Consider the following 22001-nt stretch of genomic DNA (forward strand, 5'->3'; position numbering starts at 1 on the left):
TGTGGTTGCTGGGAATTGAACTCAGGACCTCTGGAAGAGCAGCCAGTGCTCTTAACCACTGAGCCATCTCTCCAGCCCCGGATCCCATTTTTCTAACTGGACTGCCTGGTTTGGCCTTAGTGTGAGAGGATGTACTAACTGCTGGGACTGGATGTTCTAGAGCTGGGTGGTACCCAAGCGGGGCTTCCCCTTCTCTGAGTAGAAGAGGAGAGAGTAATGGGATTTGTAAGGCTGGGGCTGGGAGGAGAGGAGGGAGGGGCTGTAAAATAAATAAATTAACAAAAAAAGGAACCATTGTGGGGGAAAAAACTCAAATTTTTTTTTTGTGTGTGTGATAGTCTTTTTAGCAGTGAAGGCCACAGTGAAATGAAATTATTGTTAGTAGTTTTGTCTGTTTCTAAATAATGATGATTATTTTCAGTCATGAAGGAGGATAAAGTAACCTTGGCCAGTTTGTATCATATCTTTGGAGATGAGGTCTCTAGCTCAGGATGACCTGAAACTCACTGTGTAGCCTAAGCTGACATCAAACTCCTAGTAATCCTCTTGCTTCAGTCTGTATGTGCTGGGATTTCACATGCCAGGCTTAATTAAGGCTTATTTTCTTTAAGAGATGTAACTGCATTATATATAGCTTCACGTAAGATAATAATACACCTTATACATTTCAGTGTAAAGAATTGATCTCTAGCCTTGAACTCTGTTGCCTTGTTTGACTTCCATGTTTGCACTTGCCCGTGTTTGGTATTTCTTTGTACTTCTGAGTTTGCTAGTTTAAGGTAAATAGACCTTAAACTTCTTCTGAAGAGGAAAACTTCTGTTTATTGCTGTAACCTTGGTGTCTGAAACAGTGTCTGGTATGGTACACTTATTCATTAAGTGTTGTCTGACTGACTTGAGTTGTTTTTATTAGTAAATGTATGCAAGTACTAATTAAAATACTGTGAAATAAATTTAGTTCTTGTTAGTCCTAAGATTTTTTTAAAGTCAGCGTGAAAGCAGAAAAATTTGAGATGAGGAACTTATTACTAGACAATGTAAAAAGTTGTGCTAAGGTTAAAAAAATAAAACATCTGGATGTGGTGACTCATACATCTAATCATAGATAGCACTTGAGAGGAAGACAGGAGAAATTCTAGTTTAGTGCCAGCCTGTGCTACATGTATATTGTGAGACTTTATTGCAAAAAGCTAAGGGTTGGGGATGTGGCATGATGGTAGAGTACTTTGCAATGTATGCATAAAGCATTAACTATGATCTCTAGTGTGCCATGAGATCAGGTGTTCTAGGCCAGTTTTGGCTATACTGTAAATTGATGTCAACCTAGGCAACATGAGACCCTGTTTAAAAACAAACAAACAGACAGACAGACAGACAGACATAAAATACTAAGAAAATATAGCACCAGAATCGGTTAAATAAATCTCTTTCTTTATGTAACTGTCTAAACTGATCTGAAATGCTGATTATTAGCATTTTCCCTCCAGTTCTACCTTTTCCCTCCACTGCCCAATCACAGGCTCTAGCCTGTACTGACCAGTTAAAATGGGGAGAAGGTTTACATGACATCACCTGAGTATCCACATGATTGGCTGCTCCTGGGGGCAACTTGAGGAAGCAGAATTATCAGAATACAAACAGCATCAGGGCAACCCACAACCGGGTGGTATCACAGTATTCCTCGTAAATTCTCCTTCCTTAGTTAGTCTATGAAGACAACTCCACAGACATACCAGTTATAATTTCCCAGTTATTCTTAATCTAATCAATTTGATAGTCATAATTAACATCCTGGCATTGACAGAAAATATGAACAAAAGTTTTATAATTCCAGGTAATGTTCACACAGGTGATATGAATGACAGTTTGGATGATAGATGGAATTTTTAAGTACTGTTACTACCATTTATTGAGCTAAGTAAGTGCCAGGCACTAAGGTAGGTGGGTATGTGATATCTGTCATTTTAAATCCCTAGATAATAATCTTTCAAGAGATAATTTACTTTGTATCAAGATCCTTAGAATAAATGTGGCTTCATTTTAATCTAACGAAAATAAAAAATAATTTATCACTATATATATATATATATATATAAACAAATGAGTAGATTATCATATTTGGAAGGATTTCATAAATTTTTATTAGACATTCTTAGGAATATTACAGAGAGTAGATATCCGCATGGACAGAAAAAGTTATGTATTGAATTCAGTTTAAAATTACAGATTTTATAGTTTCTAAGGCTTTGTGTGTTCTAGGTAAATGCTCTTTCTTGAGTCATATCCTTAGCTTGTGCTTACAGATTTGAAAGACAGGTATTAGAGACAGGCATATATGCACATATGAGCACAGGGTAGGTGAAGAAATGAAAATAAGTGATTTATTCAGGTTATTGGAATGCTGTCTGTGCATGTTTGTGCATATGTGCACGTGTTGGCTATTCAACCCAGGGCACTGACCTCTAATCTCAGACTGTTTTGATTATTTTTTCAAAATTGATAGTTTTATAATAAAGAAAGGGGAATTGAGTTATATTATTTCCAAGTAGTATATGCTAAAAACTATTAAGCACTAAAGTACTCAAAGGCTTGATCTAATTGATATTGTGCAGTGTGTTACTTTTTATACTTGGGGTGCATTTTAATAGTCTCATGACCTGGCTTTTTTCTTTATTGGTAAATCTTAGCACACATTATCATTCCACTCGTTACATTCCTATGGTAACATGAGATTTTACTGTTATTATTGTTCTTAAAAATTAGGACCTTAATAAGTACACTTATCTATTATGTATTTTTGTGACAGTATATTTTATAAAATTTCAGTTTTTCAAGTAACTAAAGATTTTATACTTTCTTTTCTTTTCTTTTTTGGTTTTTCGAGACAGGGTTTCTCTGTGTAGCCCTGGCTGTCCTAGAACTCACTCTGTAGACCAGGCTGGCCTCGAACTCAGAAATCCACCTGCCTCTGCCTCCCAAGTGCTGGGATTAAAGTTGTGCGCCACCACTGCCTGGCAAATTTTATATTTTCAATTCTAGATAAATGCCACACTTAACTATTTTGCAAGTGAGCATCCATTATACTCTTCTATATCCCTTTCTTCTTGTTTGTTTTGTAGCCTGTCTTTGTCAACCAGCAAAACAAATTCATTACTCTTAGTTGTCTTCCAAATTCTTTCAAGTATTTCATTGATCTATTTTATAGTGTTTGTTTTGTATATGTCACTGCTTTCTTAGAACTTGCTAAAGAATTGGTTTGTTTCCTATCTCTATTCATCATAGTACACAATTGATTTACTCAATCTATCATTTGTATGCTGTTTTGACGTTTATTTGAGATGTCGTCTATTTAATTCCCTATGCAGACCAAGCAGCCTCTGCCTTGCAAATGATGGGATTAAATGTGTGTGCCACTACACTCTTATTTGTTTTCGGAATTTGGAAGGAATTTATTAAAAGGAGTTTGCCTGGGTTCATGTGCTAGGTTTCTTTGTGGTTTGCAAATTGACCTGAGTACTTTTTCAGTGTCCAGTGGAGTTGGAGTTACTCATGTAAAACCGATGAGGTTCTTTATCTCTGTGTGTCTATGTCTGTATCTGCCCCATTCTTTTGTTTTGTCTTTCCTCTGTTTCTGTCTCATTTACTTCAAACTAATGTTTGGGAAGTGATATTGTGGGTGAAACTTTAATTCTCTGTAATGGAATTCTTTGAAGTGTTTGCCTTTCTCTGGTTGTGTATTTTAGAGAATTCAGAAGATGTAGCTTCTGAATCATGGTCCTCATGTCTTTAAAAGATATTCAAATATTAGAGCATGTTAACTTCAAAAAGGAATGACTATATTATTAATTGTAGATATATAATGTTTCTAGTTCATTTTAAAAGTTCAGTACAAAGAAGTATAATGTAAACATTTTCATCTCCCTTTTATAAACTTTCAGAGGTAATCACTCTTGATAGTTTGTAGAAGTGATTGGACTTATAAATATAAAAGATTTAGCACTAAAATGTACTAATATTATAAAAACCTAAGGGATTCAAGCCCCAGTAACATTTTTCCCTTCCCTACAAAGACAATATCATTAAATGAAAAAAGAAACAGAACAATATATATAAATATGTCCTTATTTTTTCTCTTAAACATACTTTTTTCAAAGGAAAAAGGTTTCATTTTAAATAAAATATGAAATTATAATAAGAGAACATAGTAAGGGACTAAAATTAATTTTTTGTTTGCTTGTTTGTTTTTGGGACAGAGTCTCTCTGTATATCCCTGGCTGTCTTGGAACTAGCTCTTTAGTCCAGGCTGGCCTCAAACTCACAGATCTACCTGGCTCTGCTTTCCAAAGATGTATATTACCACTGTGGCCTGGCCTGATTTTGTTTGGTTTTTAAAAATATTTTTGGGATAGAGTTTCACACTCTAGCCCAGGTTAGACTTGAACTCACACCTCAACTCAGACCATCTGAGTGCTGGGATTAGGTATCTACTCTCATGCTCAGTTTGTATAATTATTTTTTAAGTTAGTGTAGACATTTTTTGTTGTGTGTGGGAAACTCAGAGGCATGTGATTTAAACAATACTATTATTGTACATGTATATTTCTTTTAAAGACAGGGCTCACTGTGTAGTCCTGGCTAGCCTGAAAATTGCAGTGTAGACCAGGCTTGCCTGACACTCTGACAGATCTGTCTTTGCCTCCTGAATACTGAGATTAAAGCTGTTTGCCATCATGTCTAGCATGTATTTTAATGGTGTCATTTCAGAATTAATTATTAAGGATAAATTTTTGGCCATAGATTCCAGGGTCTTCATACAAACTTGTTGTTGTTATTATTATTATTGTTTTTCCAGACAGGGTTTTTCTGTGTTGCCCTGGCTGTCCTGGAACTCTGTAGACCAGAATTGGCCTTGAACTCAGAGATCTACCTGCTCAGTCTCCTGACTGCTGGTATTAAAAGGAATCACCATTGGCCTTGTTATTATTAGGTATTTCAAGACAGGGGTTCTCTGTGTATCCCTGGCTTTCCTGGAACTTGCTCTGTAGACCAGACTGGCCTTGAACTCACAAATCTGATTGTCTGCCTCCAGAGAGATGGGATTAATGGCATGCACAACTACCTCCTGACTAAAACACAAAATTATTAGTACATGGATGTTTGTATAAACTAACTATAGCAAAAGAAAGAGATGATTATCTGACCCTTAAGGGTGTGTATTTTACAGAGGAGAGAATAATTAAGGTTTAGTAGTTTATTAGGCCATTTCAAACCAACTATTTTATCCTCTTTTCTCATAAATTGTGCTTAGATCTAGCAGTTTTAGTTCCCCCAAAGACATCGGGCTATTTAATGCCTGTTCTCTTTGCTTGCACTGTTTATAATGCTTTGAATACTCTTGTACCCACTTGGCAGCATAATGGTACATGCCCTTCTATTTTTAGATTGGGGTCACCTGGAACCCTTCCTAAGCTCCCCTTTCCTGTTAACAGCTACTTCACTGTAATCTGGGGCACCCTATGCATATTTATGTCTGTACTCTATAGTAATTGTTTATCTAAGGCTGGCATTGTACTCATGGAATTAGACAAGAATGCTTACTAATTTTTCTGAATCCATTATTATGAAAAACAACAAACACCAGTACAGTGAACATTTATATACTCAACACCATATTTGGCCTCTTAGTTTCGCTGGCATTTACTTTTAAATGTTTTTGTTCATTTGGCATTGGCTTCCATCATCTATTTTGTCTCTCCAGATAGCCCTGGCTGTCCTGAAAAAAAGATGTAGACCAGGCTGGACTCAAATTCTCCAGGGTCCACCTACCTCAGCTTTCCAAACACTGCATCTAGTTTATTTATTCAGTTTTTTAAAAATTTACTTCGAAGTAAGTTGTAAGTTGGATGCATTCTTATACATCATGCACAAACACTTCACCATTAAGGTCCTTGATTTATGTTTTTACATTTAGATGATTTAGAATTTATAACAATCTGACTATCAGTTCTGGTATAGACGTGGTTAATATTGGAATTGAAATCATAATTTTGTGCATTTGACATTGTCATACTTCTGAAAGGAGCAGTTCCTTGGGGGGCTAGAGTAAAGATAGATTCATGGGACAGAGATAATTTTTATAATTATTAGAAAGGCAGCTAGGCAGTGGTGTTTGGCGTAGGGTAGGGGTTAGTCGGGTTGGGAGAATACTAGGAACTGATCCAGTAGCCAAGGTTTTAAATAGACCTTTAAAAATGGCAGTTGGGCATGATGGTACATTTTTAATCTCAAAACTTGGGAGGACAATGCAGGGGATTTGAGGCCAGCCTGGTCTACATAGTGAGACCTTGCTTCAAAGCAAAACAAAACAAGAAAAAAAGCTATGAATTGGGAGGAAGATGGGCGGTGGAGAGGAGGTTGGAACTGTGATTAACATATATAAACATATGAAATGTTTTTTGTTTGGCACCTTTGTGCCACAGCAACTCTGCAAAGGACAAAGTACAGTTTGTAGGACTTGTTCCCTCTGTGTGGGTCTTGGAGGTTGAACTCAGGTCATCAGGCTTGGCAGCAAGGGCCTTTACCTACTGAGTCATCTCACTAGTTCTATGAAATTGTCAAAAAGTTAAATAAAAATTAGAATAAAAAGAAAAGAAAATTCAAATTTGCATTAGCCTTAAAAAAGTAGAATAATGGAGTTTGAATAAAAGTGGTAATTATGTTTAATAGACCAAAGAAGCAGAGATGGAAAAAAGCACTTTACAATATAGAATTTACCTGGAATTATGAAATGAGCCATATCATTCATTTTCATCATTCCACACATACTGGTCTCTGTGCTGGCATAATGGCATGTGTTTTGGAGTTCTGGTTACTGGAGAAGTTAAGACAGTTGGATGTCAATGGATTTAGTGATGTTAAAGTATATATGCCTAAAGAGATTATTTGTTTTTTTTTTCTCTCTCTTTTTTTTAATTTTTAAAAAAGATTTATTTATTTATTTTATGCATGTGGGTATACTGTAGCTATCTTCAGACACAACAGAAGAGGGCATTGGATCCCATTACAGATGGTTGTGAGCCATCATGTAGTTGCTGGGAATTGAACTCAGAACCTCTGGAAGAGCACTTTGTGCTCTTAACCGCTGAGCCATCTCTCCAGTCCCCACCTGGTCTTTTTTTTTAAACTCACAAATTAAACAATATATTCTTTAAAATCTTTATTTATTGGTGCGTGTATATTTACAAATGCTATATGGAAGTTGGAGGACAACTATTTCTTTGGAGACAAAGTTTCACTGTATAGCTCCAGCTGGCTTGAAAATCACTCTGTAGACCAGGCTGGCCTCCAACCCACAGAGATCCACCTGCTTCTCTCTTCCAATTGCTGAGATTAAAGGCCTGCACCATCACATCCAGCTAAAGAGGACATTTGAGAGTTTGTCTACTCAGTTAAGGATTTTTCTTGGTTCACGTTCCAGCTCATTGTAGGCATCCTGATATTATAGATGGATGCCACCACATCTGGCTTTTTATGTGGTTTCCAAGGATTGGATGGACTCAGGTCAGGCTTTCTTTCATGGATAGTGCTTTTACACCCTGAGCCAACTCCTCAGCCCAGCTATATATTCGGTCTAATAACAGTATTCCACTTGAGTAAACTTTTAGGTTATTCTGGCAGAAACTGATAGAAACTTTGTATACATGTAGAAAACACATGGAACTTCCAGAGAGTTTGTTTTGTTTTGTTTTGTTTTGAGACAAGGTCTTACTATGCTCTCGATGACCTACAAATGGCTAGGTAGAACAGATTGGCCTCAAACTGCTCTAGATTGGCTGTCCTGTTTCTGCTTCTAGAGTGCTGGGGATTATATATGTGCCACCACACATCTGGATCGGACTGGAGATTTTAATCCTGGTGACTTTTAAACTTGGATATTACCTTTCAGGAAAAGCATATTTCTGTCTTGAAGGAAGAGTGGTTAGCTGGTCTTTGGTGACCATTGGTCTTTAGGAAGCCTCTTAAAAACATTCTGGAGAAATGCATCATTGAGCTTGTGGGTTCCTGTGGGTTCCTGGCATTTGAGTGAATAAGGTTCAGATGATTAAGTGGCCCAAGGCAGAAAGGGGGAAGTGTGTTTGTTTCCTTTCCTATTCATGCCTTCAGTGTCTCTAAAACTGGGTCATCCTATATATCATAGGTTGCTGATTTCATGACTTGTAGTACTTTTTTCTTAATGTGAGGGTTGGATCTATCTATAGTAGGGCAGGCTTCTTAACATTTTCTTACCTGTGACCCCCCTTTACCAACTCTGGGCATAAGTAGGTGAGATAGGCATAAATATCAAACATTAATTAATAATAAATTATAAATTTATTTTGAATCAATTGTTGGGTAGGTAGTATATTGGAGAGATGGCTCACTGGGTAAGAACACTTGCTACTTTTATACAGGACCGAGGATTTGATTTCCAGTACCCACATGTCAGTTCACAGCTTTCCATACGTAACTCTAGTTCTAGGACAGTGGTTTTTAACCTTCCTCATGTTGTGACGTTTTAATATAGTTCCTTATGTTTTGGGGAACCACAACCATAAAATTAATTCTTTGCTACTTTATAACTAATTTTGCTACTATTATGAATTGTAATGTAAATATCTGATAATGCAAGATGTTTGATATACAACCCTAAAGGGATTTGCAACCCAGAGGTTGAAAGCCATTGTTCTATGGGGTTCCTGACCTCCATGGGTACAAGACACACATGATTCACAGACACATTCAGGCAGAACACTCATAAAATAAAACAAAACTAAATAAATCTTACCTTTAACCCAGTTAGTTCTTATACATATACATGTACCATTTATTAAAGAAAATAGCAAGTTAGAATACTTGATGGGGAATTAGATCTTGAATGAATGTTTTATATTTCAGGACAACATTTCCACTGGTTTTCAGAGTTGATCAATATTTTGATTTAATAATTGTCAGTACTGAGAATGCCTCCTTGCATAAATACATAGCTTGAAGTGGCAGATATGAAATAGTGAAAATTTAGAAATTGTTGGAAATTCTGTCCTAATTTCAAGGCAGAATTCGTTCAAGTTTTTAAAATGAAAAGCCAGTAACTCAAACAGCAGTTTTTAAAATTAAACATTGTAACAGTGCAATCCAAATATATTCTAATTTGATACTTACATATAGAAGAATAGCAGTAGGAAAATACTGTCTTTATTTTCTATAATTAAAGTATTATGTTTCTGTAAAAGTGCATACTTCATATGTTGCAGTGTGAAGTACACATTTTGTGTAGAGAAACAAGGCTACCATGAAGTCTTTTACTGTAGCATGGGCAAGAACTTGAATTTATTACATATTTGTTTTTGAATTAATTTTTTTTGTTATTAAGTGTTTGGAAATACTGTTGCTTGGCTTCCACATTCCTTTATGCAGCCCACAGTTTAGGGAGCTGTACTAGGGGATTTAGGGGTGTATGAATGATGTGGATTGCTGAAACCTAAAGATTTACAGAGTTAGTATCTATAACTATCTCAACAAGCATTTCATATGGTTCTTTTGTATACTAGAATTCATGAGAATATTCCCCTTTCACCTATAGAGGGAATTGGGCTTGTGTATGTTAGGCAAGTGTTCTAACACTGAAGTATTCACTCAGGCCTAGACAGCTTCTGTCTTATACTGATGCAAAGTAACTCTTACTTTCCTGTAGTAATTGTTATCTCTGAGGCGTGCTGCCTTAGGCTGCTAATTTAGGCCTAGTCCTGGGAGGTTCTAGCCTCTGGACAATCTTATCTAGGCCAACAATGTTTTCAACCTCCAAGAGACTGCTGAATAAACTCACCCTTTTCTAGCTCTTTTTGATCTCTGGCTGGTTCAACTCAGCTGTTCTGGCTCAAAACTCCTCTAAAGTCTGACTGATTCAAATTTACCTTCTTTCTGCTTCTCACTGAACTGCCCTACTTGGCCTCAAACTAACTCTAACAATCTGTTCTAATCTGGCTCCTTCTCATTCATTCTCTTGCTACTTCTGTCTTTATATTTTTGTCTAGCTTGTTCTCTCTTCCACCTGTCTCTGTAAAACTCTCCTTGTAAAACGGCCTCTGAAAATCATGGACTGAACAGAACTGACTAGAACTCAAGAGATCTGCATGCCTCTGTTTCCTGAGTGCTAGGATTAAAGACATGTACAGTCCATCACTCCTGGACTTAAGCTTTACCTAAAACTTGCTTTATACCAAACTGGCCTTGAACTCAAAGATCTGATTGACTCTGTCTCCTGGGATTAAAGTCATGTCAGTATTTCAGCAGATCACACAGACCCAGAAGATCTTTGGATGGGATCTCTTGCCAGAGCAGCCATGTTTTGAATTCAAATTCTTCTACATAATAATTCCCCTCATTTATTCATTAGAGAGACCTACAGATAGTGAGAGTTACAGATTCCCTCCAGTAAGTATAATTAATAGCTGGCTACAAATTACTGCTTTATAATAAAATTAATGGTAAGGTAAACCTGAGGATTTGTTGTTCAAGATTTTTCTAGAGATCTTTTTGTATATGTAATTTTAAGGAAACTATTGCTTTTTTTCTTTTCTGCACTGATACGGTATGATTTTTTTTTTTATTGTACCCATTGAAGATACAAGATATTTCAGGGATGTCTATGTGGTAGTTTTAAATAGTCTACGTAAATACAGTAGAAGGTAATGAAACTTCAATGGTTAAAAAATGGAGTGTAATCTCATTTATGTTTTTAATAACTCAATGTGAATTAACTTAATATGACAGGGATAAATATGGAAGAAAAATGTGCAGAAGATGGTTTTAACCCAGGAGTTTGGCTCTTTTTCTCGACTCTTCTGCCTCATCTCATCCAAAACAACAAAAACACAAACCAATCCCCCAAACTCTTTGATTGTCAGGGTTTTGCTTTATAGCCTAGTCTGGCTTTATTCTCTATCTTTCTATATCATGATAGAGTGCTGGGATTTTAAGAATGCACCACAACACCTGGTGAAAATTTTGTTTCTTAATATTTCTGTAGCTTTAAACAAAACTCGTAATCTTTTAAAATATAGTATTGAACTTAGAAAAAGTTTTTAAATTGAATTTTATAGTGGGGGCATGGTATTGTACACTTTTAATTCCAGCATTTAAGAGGCTGAGGCAAGTGTATCTTTGAATTAGAGGTAAGTCTGGTCTATATAGACTGAGTTCCAGGCTAACCTGGGCTACACAGTAAGACTTTGTCTCAAAAAAAAAAAAAAAACCCATTGCATTTTGGTGCCATGATATGTCTCTTTATGCAGAAAATTGAATTCAGGTTCTGCCCCTTTACCTGCTTAGCCATATAGTGATAAATTTGATAAATTTATTCTGGAGGACAGAAGTGAAGATCAGTGTGTTGGCATAGTTGGTACCTTCTGAGTGCTGGGTTCATGTCTTCTGCCCTACTTTCTTTCTTTTTTCTTTCTTTCTTTCTTTTCTTTTCTTTCTTTTTTTTTTTTGTTTTTTTTTTTGTTTTTTTTGTTTTTCGAGACAGGGTTTCTCTGTATAGCCTTGCCTGACCTGGAACTCACTCTGTAGACCAGGCTGGCCTCAGAAATCCACCTGCCTCTGCCTCCCAAGTGCTGGGATTAAAGGTGTGTGCCACCACCGCCCAGCTCTGCCCTACTTTCTAGTAGCTTGCTAGCATGCGTTGGTCTTCTTAGTTTATGGAAGCATCACCCATTTCTCTATATTTGTTTTTATTTATGTTTTAAATTTCCAAATTGCTTATTATTGATGTGACAGGATCTGCCTTTATTTTCATGTGGTATTTTCCCTGTGTATCTACATTCCCAATTTCCACTTAATAAGAACACTTGCTATTCATGTGTTAAAGCCCACACTAATGACCTCATTTTAACTTGGTAATTTTTGTATCCCTCTCCTCCCCCCATTTTATGTGATTTCACATGCTGAAGTGCTGGGAGTTAGGTCTTACTTAGCCTGTGGATATTTTTTAAACAAAGTCTCATTTTGTAGCCCTCCAGACCTAGAATTTGAGATCCTCCTCTTCCCTCAGTCCTACGTAAATGAGGACATTATAGCTTTGTGCCAACACTTCAACATAATTTTTGTGGGACACACTTCAGTACAATTTCTTTCAAATTTTGGCTATTGTAAAGCTTCACACACAGTTTATTATAGCAGTAGGTTTCATTTCTGTGGAAGAATGCTCTGGAGTAAGATTGTTGGTTGCTATGGTAAATGCATGTCCAATGTTAAAGACGTTTGTAAGCCCCTCGCAAGAGTGGTTTTATCATTCTATGTTTCTAACAGAAATATTTGAGGTCAATTTCTCTGTATCTTTGCTGGATTTGATGTCACTTTTTAATTTTGGTAATTGTGATAGGCATAGTGATATTCTGTCTTTAAATTTACATTTCTCTCCAGTTTCAGCATATGCTTAAAACATTTCTTGGCTAATTGTTTCATACTTAAGTTTTGGTTATTTTTAAAAATAATGCTTGATAATAAACTCAGGACTTCCAGCATGCTAGAACCATGCTATAAATGCTCTGTTTTCTCCTGTGGCACAAGGTACATTTAGAAGAAGGGAGTGTGTGTGTGTGTTAGAGATCAAATCCAAGACTTATGTGCTGAGTAAACCTGCCACTGGTTTATGCCTCCAACTCCAATTTTCTCATTTTTTATTGTTCTTAGAATCCATGCCCCCAAGGATGAAAAGTTCTTTTAATGTGACTTGATTTACTAAATGCTTTCTCTGTGTTCTCATGTACAGTCTAATTTGATACACACGATTGAGTGCAGTTCAGTTTCATTTTTTGAATGAGAAATCTGATTCCGTACTTCAAAACTTGAAATTATAGGAAAAGTCTACACTCTACATTTATACATTTATACTGTCATTCCCTGTGCCATGCAGACCACTATAAAATATTCTTAATTCTTCTAGTGTACCCCATTTGCTTTGCTTTCTTTAATTTTCCTTTTCTTCATTGAACTCGTTATCAAACCCAGGGCCTGTGGCTCTAGGCAAGTTACACTACCAGTGAGTTAATATCTCTAATCATTTAGCCTTTGTATTAAATTACATTTTAATTTTGTATGTGTGGGGATGGGGTGGGGAAATGCTTGCCTGTCTGTGTATGCCATGATATATTTTGGGGGGGGGGATGTTTAAGAGGACAACTTCTTGTCCTCAGCAGGAGGTGCCCTTATTTACTGAGCCATCTCACCAGACTCCATTCAGATTTTTTTTAAATGTAGATACTCCCTCCCTCACGGTTATTTTGAAACCATTTCCTGTGTGGATAAGACAACAATGCTTCATGAAAACCATGATAGTAAATGCTAGACTACCTAGCAGAAGATCTTCAGGATAATGATATGCAGGTGGAACCCCTGAAAGTAGTCTTTTGTTATGGTACCACAGTTGAATCTACTGTCCTGGCTTCTGAACCATTTTATATGATCTACAAATTACCTATACCATAAAATAGGAGGTCTTCTAGTAACTAAGTTAAAATGTACATAGCAATGAATAAACTCTTGTTGCTCTTAATTTTGGGAGAGAAATGTACAGATAAGAAGTTGCTGTGTCAAAATATGTGACATACAATGTCTTATGACTGTTTCCAGAGTTTGAACACACCATTGTAGGAAGAACATAGGAAGCATAGCAGCTCACCTTAAAGCAACCAGAGAGCAAAGATAGGTGGAGTGTCTGCTCTGCTGGCCCTTCCTTTCCCTTTATTCTTACTGGCTCTGCAGGCTTTGTGGTTCCTCTCACTTCATGGTGGGCCTCCTCATTCCTCCAGTTAATTCTCCCTGGAATGGCCTTAGAGACACACCTGGAGGTATAATTTGCTAATCTCCTTAACATTTTTCTACCCAATCAAGTTGACAATCAAGATTAACATTCACAAAGTAGTAAATTGTTGTGGTTAGCCAAAGAAGGTTACATGAGATTAACCCATGTGGAGACATAATCAAGTATACTCAAGAACTGATATATAACTGGCATATTTGGTAAAGTCAACAGAATAATTTATATGAAACAGTTGGAGAAGAAAAACTTTTTTTTTTAAGTCGGGAATTATTAACCAGGAGAGCTAAGCATAGTCATTGATGGGTGGTGGAGGAAGAGTTATTCATCATGTTAAAAAGAGCGTTTCTAGTACCTTCATCAAAGTCAGAACCACAGACAGAATAGAGTAAGATGAGAGATCCTTGCATATGAAAAATCTGCTTATACATGCTTTTTCCTACTTGTTGCCATATTTAATAACTCTGTCTTGGTCTCTCTCTGTGTCTCTCTTTCTCTGTGTGTGTCTGTATGTGTGTAGTAGATAATTACATTTACTTTGCTGTAGAAGAGTTTCTAATTCAGCTGGCTCTTTTCCTGACCAGTGACTTAGCAAACAAGCCATTGGTTCAACCAAGGATGTCATAATATTAGATAACTTAAAGAATCTTTCTGTGCTTGTTGTTTCAGGTTCATTGCTATATAGTTTTACTGTCTATTCAAAACAGTCACATTAGTTTTAATCCGTATTTACTTTAAATAATTTTAAATAATAACAAACATTTAGTAATTTAGAATGTTGAGTTACTACTTTGCTTCCTGTCTTAGAATACAGATGTTTTGTAAGATGATTTAATTGGCTTATTGGGTTTTTAGTGACTTAGAAATTTGATAGCATTTTGATTTCATATGCTCTAGAAAGGTTTTTAAAAGTCCAATCATCTTTGATCTGAGATTGTGAGTTGCTTTGTTTGCATGTACTAAAGTACAGATACATGCTTATGTATATAGTCAGACAGTGAACTTGGAATACAGTTTAGAAGTGATAGCTGTAACACACCCATGGAATATTTTAATATCTTTTAAAATGAGTTAACCCCTTTCTGAGTTATCTTTGTTCATTGTGGTTTTGGGACAGTATTTTTTTTTGTTGTTGTTTTTGTTTTTTTGTTTTTCAAGACAGGGTTTCTCTGTGTAGCCCTGACTGTCCTGGAACTCACTCTGTAGACCAGGCTGGCCTCAAACTCAGAAATCCGCCTGCCTCTGCCTCCCAAGTGCTGGGATTAAAGGCGTGCGCCACCACCGCCCTGCTGGTTTTGGGACAGTATTGCACAGTATATTTGCAATGTAAGGAAATACATTTTCAGAAAATTTTACATGTTGTAATCTGTAGCTGAAAACCCATAAAATAACTTCCCTTTTCCTGTATACTTCTTTCTGTTTCTGCTATTCTGTTCCTGGTTTTATTATATGACAGTTCCCTTTTTAAGATTTAATAGTGAATAGCCTATTGTATTTATACAGCACATTTTGTTTATCCATTTGTTTATAGATGGACATTTGGGTTACTTCTGCCTCACAAATAATGTCAGTAATAGTGTTGTGAATGTGCAAATACTCACTCAAGCATCTGCTTTCTGTTTTATGTGTGTGCTAAGAAGTGAGATTACTGAATCATATGGTAGCTGTGTTTTCAAATATTAAAAAAGTTCTATACCATTTTTTATAGAGGTTACAATATTTTTCAGTTCCTTCAACAGTGGAATGGATTCTGATTTCTTGACATCCGTACAAATTTTGTATATATTTATGTAAGTGTACATGTACAGATACATGGGGAGGACAGAGGACACCCTGGGTGTTTTCTGCAAGGGCCTTTCACCTTTTGGTTTTTGGTCTTTTTCTTTTTTTGAGACAAGACCTTACACTGGCTTGGGGTTCACCAAATTATGTATGCTGACAAGCCAGGAAGCCCCGTCCTGTCCTTACTTCCCAGTACTGAATTTATAGGTTCATGTAAACATGCCCAAGTTTTAAAAATGAGAAAATTTATTGTCTATGACACAACATATGTATAAAGTCAGAGGAGACCTATGTGGAGTTGATTCTTTTTTCTTCCACCTTTAGGTGAGTTCTGGCCATAGAACTAGAGTTGCCAGACAAGTAGAACAATCACTTTTACCTGCAATGCCATCTAGCTATCCTCTTGGCCAGTTAAAAAAGTGTGTGTGTGTGTGTGTACGTGCACGTGCCCGAGTGCCCGCGCACGTGTGTGTGTGTGTGCGTGTGCGCAAAGATTGTACCTACAAAGGCCAGAAGAAGATGTTGATGTTGGATCCCCTGGAACTGGAGTCACAAGCTGTTGCCAGTCATCTAATGCAAGTGTTGGGAACTGACCTCAGGTTCTCAGCAAGAGCAGCAAATATTTTAATCATGGAACTACTGGCTGTGGTAGATCTACTATGGTAGATCCATGCACAGCCTTTTTATGTGGGTTCTGGAAATTCAGCTCAGATCCTCATGCTTGTGTAGCTATTGACACAGCTGTCTCCCTAGCCTTTGTTTTTTAAATAGTAGCTATCCTAATTCGTTTGAAATTATACCTAATTCTAATTTGTATTTTTACTTATTTGGTGATTATTTATTTGATGCTATTCAGCATCTTTGTATACTGTTGATCTATTATTGGCCTACTCTTAGCCCATTATCGTTTTAGAAATATCTATTCAGAAAAGTCTAACCAACTTTTAAAATTTAATACCTCTTTTGTTTTATTAAGTAGTAGGACTCGGCATATATTTTAGATATTAACTCTTTATTAAATACATGATGTGTACATAATTTCTTCCATTCTCTAGATGGGCTTTTTTGCACTAAAGCTTTAATTTTAAAACAGTACTCGCCGCCTAATTTTTCTTCTGTTGACTTTAGTATCATTTAAAAAAATTCTTTCTATTTTCAATGCCATGACATTTTCTAGAATATTTAGGTCTCATAGATATTTAATCCATTTTGAGTTGATTTTTGTTGAATGGTTAAGAGTTCTTTTGCGTATGGTTTTTGGTTTCCAAGCACCATTTGTTGAATTCCCTTCCCCTTGTTAGATCCTTCCTATCTCTCTCCCTCCCTCCCTCCCTCCCCCTCCCCCTCCCCCTCCCCCTCCCTTCCCTCCCTCCCTTCCATACATAAATACATACACACATACTTTTTAGACTCTGTATTATAATCCATTGCTTTCTCTTTCTGTCTTTGTGTTAGCACTGCAGTTTTGATTACTGTTGTACAGTATATATATTGTTAAGCATATTTTTGAGATATAGTCCATGTATCCCTGGCTGCCCTGGGACTCTTTGATTAGGCTGACATAAACTCACAGTAAAATGCCTGCCCCAGGAGAGTGCTGTGATCACAGATGTGCACCAAAGCTTGCATATCATGAAATCAAGAAGTATGATCCTCATAACTTTGTTTTTGTTTTCAATATTTGTTTGACTTCCTAGGGCATGTTGAATTCTGTGTGACTTTTAGGAAGTGTATTTCTATATTTGTAAAAAGTATTGCTCCAATTTTGATAAGAATTACACCAAATCTACTGACCCCACTAAGTGTTAAAGTATTACAGTATTAAATTTTCCACACTACTAATAATGGAGTACCTTTCTCTGTAGTTTCACTGTTCAAGTCTTCTGTCTCTAGTTGTTTTTATTTATAAGTATTTTACTCTTGATGTTATTGAAGATGGAATTATTTTATTAATTTCTGCTTTGGGTTGTTTATTGTTAGAGTATAGAAGGAAAGGGAATTATCTACTGATTTTTGTATCCTGAAACTTTACAGAATTTTAACTTTTTTTGTTTGTATGTGTGGAAATTTTGGGTTCTTTTTAAAAAACAATACAAGATCATGTCATCCAGGATCAAAGATAATTTTACCTTTCTGATTCACATGCCTTTTGTTTTTTGTCCATTTGCCTGAATGTATATATGTTCACAATATGCATGCCGGAGTCTGACCTTTATGGGCTCCAGCATGTATATTGTGAACATACATACATTCAGGCAAAGCACCTATTCACTTAAACTAGAATTCAAGTTATTTGTAAGCTGGGCATAGTACATGCATGTGATCCTAGCACTTAGGAGGCAGAGATATACAGGCAGATAGATCTCTTTTAGTTAAAGGCCAGTCTACATAGTGAATGAAACCTTATTATATACCTCCAAGTAAATAAAAAAAAAAACAAATTAAAAACCTAAAAACCCACAGTCTTCTGTAAAGTGGTTATTTTACACATTGATTTTATTCTATTATTAAAACACAATGTTATATTTCAGTACTTTTTGATACCTTGGATAAATAGCTGGCAACTTTTTGCTACTGAAAGTTTTTTTTTTATACAATATATTCTAATTACAGTTTTCCCACTGATAACTTCTCCCATAATCCTCCCTACCTCTTCACATACCCAAATTTCTCACTTTTAGTAGAAAACAGGCATCTAAAATAATAATAAAATATTATATAAAAAACAAACCAGAATAGGACAAAACAAACAGGAAAAAAAGTGTCAAAGAAACAGTACAAGAAATACAGATACTGAGACACACACACATTAAGACACACAGAAATCCCATAAAAAAAGCAGAAACCACAATACATATGCAAAAGACCTGGAAGGATAAAAAAAAAATTGCCCAGACAAAGCATTATGAGACAAAACCCTCAAACATAACCATTGAGTTTGTTTTGTGTTGGCCATTTACTGCTGGGCCTGTCTTTAAGAATGGTTTGAATAGCCAGTGAGATTCCACTGGAGAAAATGAATTTTTCCATTGAGAGTGGCTGTCAATTGGAAATAGCTTCTGGGGGCTTCCTGTCAGCATTGGGACCCCATCTGTCTCAGGACTATGCAGGCCCTGTGCATGATGCCACAACCACTGTGAGTTCATTTGTTCATAAGTCCTGTTGTGTCTAGAAGGCACTGTTTTTCCTTTGGTGTCTTCTATAGCCACTGGCTCTCACAGTCTTTCTGCCTTCTCTTTCACAGAGTTCCCTGAGCCCTTAGGGGAGCGATTTGATAGAAACATCACATTTAGAACTGTGCATTTCAAGGTGCCTTTTCCTCTCTGCACATTTTCAACTTCTGGGTCTCTGTATTTGTTCCCATCTACTGCAGGAAGAAGTACCTTTGATGGCTTGGCAAGACACTGATCTATGAATATAGTAGAATGTCATTAAGAGTCATTTCATTGTTAGATTCCATCAGCAGAACAGCAGTATTTGGTCATCCCCTAAGTGCATGGCCTGTCTAGTCTCAGGTTCTTGGCCACCCAAGCAGTGTCAGTCAGGCATGTGTTTTATCTCGTGCAGTGGGCCTTAAATATTACCAGATAGTGATTGTTTGTCCTACAAGCTTTTGCCAGTATTACCCCATTGTATCTTGTAGGCCTGTCATCATTGTAGATAGAAGGGAAACATTTGTAACTAGGTTGTTGTTTGCCCTTTTATCTAGTAGCATGCTGAGTGTCTTCCAGTACCATGAACACTAGTCAGTTGGGGTACAGGCTCTAAGTAGGCACCATGTTCAAGAAGTTGGTGTTGTCTTCAGCAACAGGGTCTTATCATTAGTTTTGTCGTTATGTTCTTGTTTTTCGAGACAGGGTTTCTCTGTGTAGCCCTGGCTGTCCTGGAACTCACTCTGTAGACCAGGCTGGCCTCAAACTCAGAAATCCGGCTGCCTCTGCCTCCCAAGTGCTGGGATTAAAGGCATGTGTCACAGAGAAACCAATAGCCTTGGCAATAGCCTGGTTCATTTGGGGCTTTCCAAGGCACCCCGTTGGTCAATAACTCAATTAGATGTAACCCATTCCTGCACTGGAGGTTTCATTTGGTAGCACAAGATGTCTAGTTGGGGCTTTGTCTCCTGTTACTTGGTGATCCCATTTAGATTTCTTTATATATGTATATATTTTAAGAGAATTCTACTATATTAGGTTTCCATACAACCCTTCCAATGGCCCTTAGATTTAGCTTCTTATGGTGCTAGGGGTTGAATCCAGGGACTTCTGGATGCTAGGTAATTTGTCTGGAAGCTTTTGAAATAATATATTATTGGGAAGAGGTAAAATAAAGATTTATTTATTTTTGTTTCTTAGTTACCATACAAAGTAATGGTAATGGGCTTCATTAAACCATTTTTCCTGTAGACTTTGTTTTCAGCAAGCCATTTCCATTCCCTCTCCCCTGTGCCTGTTCTTATCTATACCCTCCACTCTCAGTAGTGTCTCTTAAGGCTTCCAGTTCCTTACAACCTTATCTTCTCTCTCTCAGTACATGATCCATATCCGCACCCATATGTGTACACACACACACACACAAACACATATTAAAATCATGAATCTGCATCTTAGAAAAAATGTGTTAGTTTATCTTTCTAATTCTAGATTTTACCTCACTAAATACCATAATTTTCATTCTATCCTTTTTCTTGCAAATATTCTGCAAAATCAGAATTTAGATTTCCCTTGAAATAAATCTAGGTAAAACTATTTTGTCTTCATCTACTTTGCCATTAGACTTGCATTGCTGTTGCCTTATATTTTCTGTTGAGCAAGTAGTATCCAGCATGAAATAAGTTGGCTACCAATGTTGTGTTCTGCTTGAACAATACTGTTTCATTTATTAGTGTTAACACCAGAATTTGAAATAGTTTGTTTCAAATTTTATGTTTATATCTTAAATTGAAATGTTTATATCCACTATAGTACACACTTGTAGTTCTGGTTATTTAGAATGTCCTAACATGTTGGAAATCATGTTAATGTGATACATACTTAAATTAAGTAAATTAAAAATCTAAATATACATGATGTTTTAGTGAGGTTTCTGGCGTTATAACAAAATACCTGAATATTTGACTTCTAAAGAGAAAAGTTGTATTTTTGTTGATAGTTTTGAAGCTTCTGGTCTGTTGATGGTTTAGTACTATTTCTTTTGGCTTGTGCTGAAGTAGCGTATCATAATGGTAAAATATGACAGTAAAACCACTTACCTCTTCATGATCATGAAGGCAGAGTACCTGGAGAGTACTCTATTAAGTGGGTTTTTTGCACTTTGAATTATGTTTTAATTTGCATTCCCTTTGATGACCATTCCCCCAGTGACCTAAAGACCTGTTAATACGACTTCTTATTACCTGCTAATGGTGTTACTTGGGTGAGTCCCAAGCCTTACCACATAAGACTTTGGAGGACGTTCAAAATCTAGGTCAATCCCCATACCCTACCCCCACCTAAAAAAGGGTGGGCATTACCAATTTTTAAAAAATTTAATATTAACTTAATAAATTGTTTTTTTGTTAATCTTCTCCTTCCCTCCCTTCATTCCTTTTCCCTTCCTCCCTTCCAGATAGTGTTTTCAGTATATAGCACTGGCAGGCATGCAACTTGCTGCTATATAGATCAGGCTGACTTCGCACTCACAGAGATCCCCCTCCTCCACATGTCTGACGCTGAGATTGAAGCCATGTGCTACTATGCTTGTACTGAGAAATTATTTGTAAGGTGATGCTACATGAGAAAACTGTGTTTTAATTTTTTCTTTTTATTAGAGCCATATGATTTCTAGTTCACTGTAGTTCTTAGAGCAAACTGGGGATTTAGCAGATTTAGAATTAAATAGTAGATTTTATCTAACTACTAGGTGTACTATGGTATTCATTGCATGTTGCCAGTCAGATGAGAAGAGGATGATAAAGCTTTTCAAGTTTGGACACGTAGAAACTATTTTCAGTGGTTCATGTGGATGGTTCTAGTTTCTGAGATTGGGAGATAAAACGAGTGTATATCAAAAAGGGTATAATCCTTGGAGCAATCAGGAACTGTGTACAGTTGAGTAGAAGCTCATAGAGTACTGGCTCTTTAGGAATAAGTTAGATAATTTTTTCTTGTTGAACTTCCATCTCTTACTCCTGTAATAAGACTCAAGGTAGTTAGTCTTAATTCTTACTACAGTTCACAGGTAGATGTGTTTCCAATTCTGTATGATTTTAGTTTCTATATAGCTATGCCATATCTATGTAGATTGCCTCAATTTATTTCATCCCTTCCTTTTAAAATATGCTGTTCTTTAAAGACTATTTATTTATTTATTTATTTATATTCTGTGT

The 22001-nt window shown here is 36.4% G+C and overlaps 1 protein-coding gene across 2 annotated transcripts in view; it reads left to right on the forward strand.

Moving 5' to 3' along the window:
- Stag2 (STAG2 cohesin complex component) overlaps positions 1-22001 on the forward strand; it is a 128838-nt gene that overhangs the window by 22404 nt on the left and 84433 nt on the right. The window lies entirely within an intron of this gene.

This window comes from Arvicanthis niloticus, chromosome X, assembly GCF_011762505.2.
Source record: "Arvicanthis niloticus isolate mArvNil1 chromosome X, mArvNil1.pat.X, whole genome shotgun sequence".
Classification (NCBI taxonomy): Eukaryota; Metazoa; Chordata; class Mammalia; order Rodentia; family Muridae; genus Arvicanthis; species Arvicanthis niloticus.